At 44.1% G+C, this 8,291-nt stretch overlaps 1 protein-coding gene across 1 annotated transcript in view; it reads left to right on the forward strand.

Moving 5' to 3' along the window:
- LOC144485195 (uncharacterized) overlaps window positions 1-8,291 on the forward strand; it is a 73,056-nt gene that overhangs the window by 33,947 nt on the left and 30,818 nt on the right. The window lies entirely within an intron of this gene.

Raw genomic sequence — 8,291 nt, forward strand, 5'->3', positions numbered from 1 at the left:
ACATTTCTGAATGGAGGGCTGTGACAAGTGACATTCCTCAGCGATCAGTACTGGGACTTTTGCTGTTTGTAATATATATATAAATGATTTGGAGGAAAATGTAACTGGTTTGATTGGTAAGTTTGTGGACGACACAAAGGTTGGTGGAATTGTGGATAGCGATGGGGAACGGCAGAGGATACAGCAGGATATAGATCAGTTGGAGACTTGGGCGGAGAGATGGCAGATGAAGTTTAATCCGGACAAATGTGAGGTAATGCATTTTGGAAGGTCTAATACAGATAGGAAATATACAGTAAATGGCAGAACCCTTAAGAGTATTCATAGGCAGAGGGATCGAGGTGTACAGGTACACAGGTCATTGAAAGTGGTAATGCAGGTGGAGAAGGTAGTCAAGAAAGCATATGGCATGCGGGCCTTCATTGGCTGGGGCATTGAGTTTAAAAATTGGCAAGTCATGTTGCAGCTTTATAGAGCCTTAGTTAGACCGCACTTGGAACCTCGTGTTCAATTCTGGTCACCACACTACCAGAAGAATGTGGAGGCTTTGGAGAGGGTACGGAAAATATTTATCAGGATGTTGCCTGGTGTGGAGGGCATTAGCTATGAGAAGAGTTTGGAGAAACTTGGTTTGTTCTCACTGGAACGACGGAGGTTGAGGGGAGACCTGATAGAAGTCTCCAAGATTATGAGGGGCATGGACAGAGTGGATAGTCAGAAGCTTTTTCCCAGGGTGGAAGAGTCAATTACGAGGGGCATAGGTTTCAGGTGCGAGGGGCAAGGTTTAAAGGAGATGTACAAGGCAGGTTTTTTACACAGAGGGTGGTGGGTGCCTGGAACTTGTTGCCGGGGAAGGTATTGGAAGCAGATATGATAGTGACTTTTAAGATGTGTCTTGACAAATATATGAATAGCATAGGAATAGAGGGATATGGTCCCCGGAAGGGTAGGGGTTTTAGTTCAGACGGGCAGCATGGTTGCTGCAGGCTTGGAGGGCCGAAGGGCTTGTTTCTGTGCTGTAATTTTCTTTGTTCTTCGTTCTGTTTGGAACATTCCAAATGCCCATCCAATTTCCTTTTTAATTGTTTATTGTCTCTACTTCCTCCACCCTCGTAGGCAGCGAGTTTCAGGTCATTATCATTTGCTGCATCAGAATATTCTTCCTCACATCTCCCCCCTCAATTCCCCCCCCACCCCACTGCCCCCCCCCCCCCCCCCCCAGCCCCCCACTCCCCCTCCCTTGCATCCCTAACCCAAAACAAGAAATCTGTGCCCCCCCCTCGTCCTTGTCCCATCAGCTAATGGGAACAGCTTTTCTTTGTCCACCTTATCTAAACCTGTCAGAATCTTGTCCACCTCTATCAAATCTCCCCTCAACCTCCTTTGCTCCAAGGGGAACAACCCCAGCCTGACATCGACAATAAAGAACAAACTAACAGAATAAGTTACTGTCTGAAATCAAATGGGAATGTTTAATTTCTGTTTTAAAGATATTGTGAATGTATTGTCCTGGACAATAAAGGAATTGGAATAACTCACCGTGGGTGTGGTTGAATGGAATATGTCAATCTGATATCCACCTGCAGTCCAGTGAAAGTCTGGAATGTGTAGCTGGAAGTCCCTTCCTAACAGCACTGTGGGTGTACGTACACCTCAGGCATTGCAGCAGTTCAAGAAGGGCACCCTTGGGGTTGGGGTTGACCATGGCCGAGGCAGCTACATACAGCCACATATTCTGTTATAATTGAAGGACTGCAGATTGAATGTGAGGCATTGTGGGACTGGACTATCTTGACCACATTCCTGTGACTGCCCGGAAACTCATGTGTCTATTTTAAAGCACAACGAACAATACAGCACAGGAACATGCCCTTCGGCCCTCCAAGCCTGCACCGATCATGTGTTCCTAACGAGACCATCCGTTTGTATCCCTCTATTCCCAGTCTGTTCATGTGGTTATCTAGATAAGTCTTAAATGTTCCTAGCGTGTCTGCCTCAACCACCTTGCTTGGTAGTGCATTCCAGGCCCCCACCACCCTCTGTGTAAAATACGTCCCCCGCATATCTGTATTGAACCTTGCCCCCCTTATCTTGAACTTGTGACCCCTTGTGTTTGTTCTTTCTGACCTGGGAATAAGCTTCCAACTGTTCACCCTATCTATGCCCTTCATAATTTTATAAACTTCTATTAGGCCGCCCCTCAACCTCTGTTTTTCCAGGGAGAAAAACCCTAGTTTACTCAATCTCTCCTCATAGCTAATACCCTCCATACCAGGCAACATCCTGGTAAACCTTTTCTGCACTCTCTCCAAAGCCTCCACGTCCTTCTGGTAGTGTGGCGACCAGAACTGGACACAGTATTCCAAATGTGGCCGAACCAACGTTCTATATAACTGCAACATCATATGCCAACTTTTATACTCTATGCCCCTTCCAATAAAAGCAAGCATGCCATATGCCTTCTTCACCACCCTTTCCACCTGTGTTGCCACCTTTAAGGTTCTGTGGACTTGCACATCCAGATCCTTCTGCGTGTCTATACTCCTGATGGTTCTGCCATTTATTGTATAGCTCCCCCCCCTGCATTAGATCTACCAAAATGCATCACTTCGCATTTATCTGGATTAAATTCCATCTGCCATTTCTCCGCCCAATTTTCCAGCCTATCTATATCCTGCTGTATTCTCTGACAATGTTCATCACTATCCGCAACTCCAGCAATCTTTGTGTCATCCGCAAACTTACTAGTCAGACCAGCTACATCTTCTTCCAAATCATTTATATATATCACAAACAGCAGAGGTCCCAGTACAGAGCCCTGCGGAACACCACTAGTCACAGACCTCCAATCAGAAAAAGACCCCTCCGCTGCTACCCTCTGTCTTCTATGGCCAAGTAAGAAGTTTAACAACACCAGGTTAAAGTCCAACAGGTTTATTTGGGAGCAAAAGCCACACAAGCTTTCGGAGCTCTTAGCCCCTTCTTCAGGTGAGTGGGAATTCTGTTCACAAACAGAGCTTATAAAGACACAGACTCAATTTACTTGAATAATGGTTGGAATGCGAATACTTACAACTAATCAAGTCTTTAAGAAACGAAACAATGTGAGTGGAGAGAGCATCAAGACAGGCTAAAAAGATGTGTATTGTCTCCAGACAAGACAGCCAGTGAAACTCTGCAGGTCCACGCAACTGTGGGAGTTACAAATAGTGTGACATGAACCCAATATCCCGGTTGAGGCCGTCCTCGTGTGTGCGGAACTTGGCTATCAGTTTCTGCTCAGCGACTCTGCGCTGTTGTGTGTCGCGAAGGCCGCCTTGGAGAACGCTTACCCGAATATCAGAGGCCGAATGCCCGTGACCGCTGAAGTGCTCCCCAACAGGAAGACAACAGTCTTGCCTGGTGATTGTCGAGCGGTGTTCATTCATCCGTTGTCGCAGCGTCTGCATGGTTTCCCCAATGTACCATGCCTCGGGACATCCTTTCTTGCAGCGTATCAGGTAGACAACGTCTACACACGCGGACGGTCTCAACCGGGATATTGGGTTCATGTCACACTATTTGTAACTCCCACAGTTGCGTGGACCTGCAGAGTTTCACTGGCTGTCTTGTCTGGAGACAATACACATCTTTTTAGCCTGTCTTGATGCTCTCTCCACTCACATTGTTTCGTTTCTTAAAGACTTGATTAGTTGTAAGTATTCGCATTCCAACCATTATTCATGTAAATTGAGTCTGTGTCTTTATATGCTCTGTTTGTGAACAGAATTCCCACTCACCTGAAGAAGGGGCTAAGAGCTCCGAAAGCTTGTGTGGCTTTTGCTACCAAATAAACCTGTTGGACTTTAACCTGGTGTTGTTAAACTTCTTACCGTGTTTACCCCAGTCCAACGCCGGCATCTCCACATCATGACTTCTATGGCCAAACCAGTTCTGTACCCATCTAGCTAGCTCACCTTTGATCCTGTGAGATTTAACCTTTTGCACCAGCCTGCCATGAGGGACCTTGTCAAATGCTTTACTAAAATCAATGTAGACGACATCCACGGCCCTTCCCTCGTCAGTCATTTTTGTCACCTCCTCAAAAAACTCAACCAAATTTGTGAGGCATGACCTCCCTCGCACAAAACCATGTTGTCTATCGCTAATGAGATTATTCAGTTCTAAATGTGTACAGATCCTATCTCTAAGAATCTTCGCCAACAATTTCCCTACCACGGACGTCAAGCTCACTGGCCTATAATTACCCGGGTTATCCTTGCTACCCTTCTTAAATAACGGGACCACATTTGCTATTCTCCAATCCTCTGGGACCTCACCTGTGTCCAATGAAGAAACAAAGATTTTTGTGAGAGGCCCAGCAATTTCATCTCTTGTCTCTCTCAGTAACTGGAAGTCCCTTCCTAACAGCACTGTGGGTGTACGTACACCTCAGACATTGCAGCAGTTCAAGAAGGCACCCTTGGGGTTCACCATGGCCAAGGCAGCTATATACAGCAACATATTCTGTTATAATTGAATGACTGCAGATTGAATGTGAGGCATTGTGGGACTGGACTATCTTGACCACATTCCTGTGACTGCCCGGAAACTCATGTGTCTATTTTAGTTTATAATTGAGGATTTCTGGGAATAAGTTAAATGCGGAAATATTAAGCATAGCCAGGAGGAATTTGGAATAACTGAGAATTTTATCCCCAGATAAAGAACAAAGAGTTTGCCGGTGTTTGGGTGTAACGTGTTTGGGATTTTAAATCAACAAAGATGTTATAGAACATAGAACATAGAACAGTACAGCACAGAACAGACCCTATAATGGAATATATCAATCTGATATCCACCTACAGTCTAGTGAAAGTCTGGAATATGTAGCTGGAAGTCCCTTCCTCACAGCATTGTGGGTGTACGTACACCTCAGGTATTGCAGCAGTTCAAGAAGGCACCCTTGGAGTTGGGGTTGACCATGGCCAAGGCAGCTACATACAGCCACATATTCTGTTATAATTGAAGGACTGCAGATTGAATGTGAGGCATTATGGGACTGGACTATCTTGACCACATTCCTGTGACTGCCCGGAAACTCATGTGTCTATTTTAGTTTATAATTGAGGATTTCTGGGAATAAATTAAATGCGGAAATATTAAGCACAGCCTGGAGGAATTTGGAATAACTGGGAATTTTATCCCCAGATAAAGAACAAAGATTTTGTCGGTGTTTGGGTGTAACGTGTTTGGGATTTTAAATCAACAAAGATGTTGCCTCTAAAATCAGTCCTTGTAAGTTGGCTTAAAAAAGGTTAAGTTATAATAAAGGATTTTGCATCTTATTTTAATCAAGGAGTTGTGAGCTTGTAGTGCTCTGTCGCTTTAAGAAGCTATCGCTGCGAGAGAGAATGCTGAGGATTCATTGTTTGAAATTTACGAGCTGTGAGAATCTGTGTGTTTTGTTTGTTTTATGTGGATGTTTGTCGATGTGTTTTATCATTGTTTTGGGCTACATTTGTTAAGGTTTATCTTTCTGGAGAATTAACCTTACCTTGAGTCTTTAATTAAAGGCATTTTTGGAAGTTTAAAAACAGGATCACAAGAGCGCTTAAGTAATTAATTTTGGTTATTGTTGTTGTAAAGCACATGTTAAGTTTCTCTGTTTGTGTGTGGATGATATTTGTGGGTTGAACGCTTCAAGCTTTGAGGTTTTCTGTCTGTGATTTAAATCAAACAGATTTTTAAAAAAGGAAGTGTGATCAATGAAACTTTTTTTGTTCAGAAGTTATGAACCTGGAGCCATATTTACTGGCCAGAGACAGGATTCCAGGATATTTTACTAAACATGTGGGAATTTTAATCCAGATACAATTCACCCATGTGAGAATGAGAGTTTTAATTTGTAATGGTTATTTAAAATTTGACACATGTGAAATGATTCTGACCAATCCTGTGTTGGATTGATCTTGGGTTAAACTTCCTGTCAGGTCCAAAAATTTATTCCTGACGCAAGTAACACAAAGAAAAGGAAAATTCTGGAATTGGATACTAAAGAAAAGAGTTTAAAAAGAGAGAGTATTAAATAGAAATGTTCCCAGACCATGTGGTGATGAGGTTAAAACAAAGGAAGAGTGCTGACGTCCATTTGAGAACTTTTAATCCACCCCATTTCTAACTAAGGGAGTCTATGGACAAAGAAAGCCCAAGAAAGACCCCCCCAAGGGGGGTCTGGAAAGCATCATGATGGGGGCACCTGTCCATGAGATGATCACAAAGCCCCATAATGCCCAGATACTAATTTTATTGAGCCTATAATGTATGTAATCTATCACCATTCTGATTGGATTGTGTCCAGCCGGGATGGGCTGAGTAACTGGATAAGAATTGATGATATTCTTTGTTGGGTGGAGTTACACATGGTCAGCCCCTGTGGCTTCTCCCCGCTGGCCTAACTCAATAAACTGTTTGTCGATTGAATCAGGCACGACACACTGGGTACATTACCACTTCATCCTTGGGAGTGGCCTGATAGGCCGTGGTCCAGAATAAATGTGGCCTCTGGGGGGCCTTTCATGAATCACATGTGTTTGGTCGTTGTAAATGTGCATTCAAAATGGTTGGAAGCACAGATCAAGAGTAATATTCCAGCTCCTGTGACAATAGAGAAGCTCTGTCAAATTTTCACAAGCCCTGGGTTACCAGATTGGCTTGTTTCAGATAACGACACTCTGTTAACAAGTGAGGTGTTTCAGGAATTCCTGTAAAGGAATGGTCTACGCCGTGTGCGTACTGCACGGTAGCACAGTGGTTAGCACTGCTGCTTCACAGCTCCAGGGACCTGGGTTCGATTCCTGGCTTGGGTCACTGTCTGTGTGGAGTTTGCACATTCTCCTCATGTCTGCGTGGGTTTCCTCCGGGTGTTCCGGTTTCCTCCCACAGTCCAAAGATGTGCGGGTTAGGTTGATTGGCCATGCTAAAAATTGCCCCTTAGTGTCCTGAGATGCATAGGTTAAAGGGATTAGTTGGGTAAATATGTAGGGATATGGGAGTAGGCCCTGGGTGGGATTGTGGTCGGTGCAGACTCGATGGGCCGAATGGCCTCTTTCTGTACTGTAGGGTTTCTATTTCTATTTCATTTCACTGTTTCATCTGGCTACAAATGGTCTTCATGATGTGGAGATGCCGGCGTTGGACTGGGGTAAACACAGTAAGAAGTTTAACAACACCAGGTTAAAGTCCAACAGGTTTATTTGTTCGCAAATGCATTTGTTAGCTCGTGGCATTTGCTAACAAATAAACCTGTTGGACTTTAACCTGGTGTTGTTAAACTTCTTACTGTACAAATGGTCTCACAGAAAAAGCTGTTCAAACTCTGAAGGAGGGATTGAAGAGAATGGCAGGCGATACTTTAAGAACAAGCTCTCAAGATTTTTGTTCCAGTTTCACATCACACCACAATCCACAACCGGACTCTCTCCTGTGGAATTTTTAGGTAGAAGGTTGAATTCTCATCTGGATCTGCTTCATCCAGATCTCAGAGCAAAAGTGAGCAGGAAACAAGAGAAGCAGAAGGAGGGACACGACTACCGCGCCAAAGAGAGGCAGTTCAAACCGGGTGATCAGGTTTACATCAGAAACTTTGGGAGTAACTAAAGATGGTTACCGGGAATAATTTTAAACCAAAGTGGTCCAGTATCTTGGGTGGTGAGACTGTAAAACGGAAGAGTTGTTCGCAGACACCAAGACCATATTCGCTTGCGGTGTGACCCCGAGTCAGGAACAGTTTCAGAGTCAGCAACCATTACTGAGAACATGGCAGAGGGTCATGCTGCTGTGGATGTTCACCAGGAAATGGTTCCAGCTTTGCCAGTTGACTCTGCTGTGGGAGTGGAAGAGGAATGTTCATGTACGGATTCTCAAACTACCTCTTCACCTCCCATTCCAGATCCACCATTACAAGATTTACCAGTGGTATTGTACAGGTCGCAATGCAACCACAAAGCTCCTGACAGACTTCCGTATTGTTAAAGACATTACTTTGTTGTATTTCTGTCCTGATGGGGGATTGAAATTTAGGGGGAGAAGTGTTACAGAGTGTTCTTCACAACCTCTCTCCCTTCTGAGCATGTGCAGGCTTTGGGCGGGGTTTCAGTCTGCAAGTCCAGGCTGGTTCCAATGCTCTGTTTCCTTTAGTTTGCCAATGATTTTTAAACTTTGTTATTTATTTATATAAATAACATTCTGCTTTTAACAATACATTTGACTACCTTATTTGTGGACTGAAGTTCCCAAATTGTAAAGCAGGA

This window comes from Mustelus asterias, unplaced genomic scaffold, assembly GCF_964213995.1.
Source record: "Mustelus asterias unplaced genomic scaffold, sMusAst1.hap1.1 HAP1_SCAFFOLD_171, whole genome shotgun sequence".
Taxonomy (NCBI): domain Eukaryota; kingdom Metazoa; phylum Chordata; class Chondrichthyes; order Carcharhiniformes; family Triakidae; genus Mustelus; species Mustelus asterias.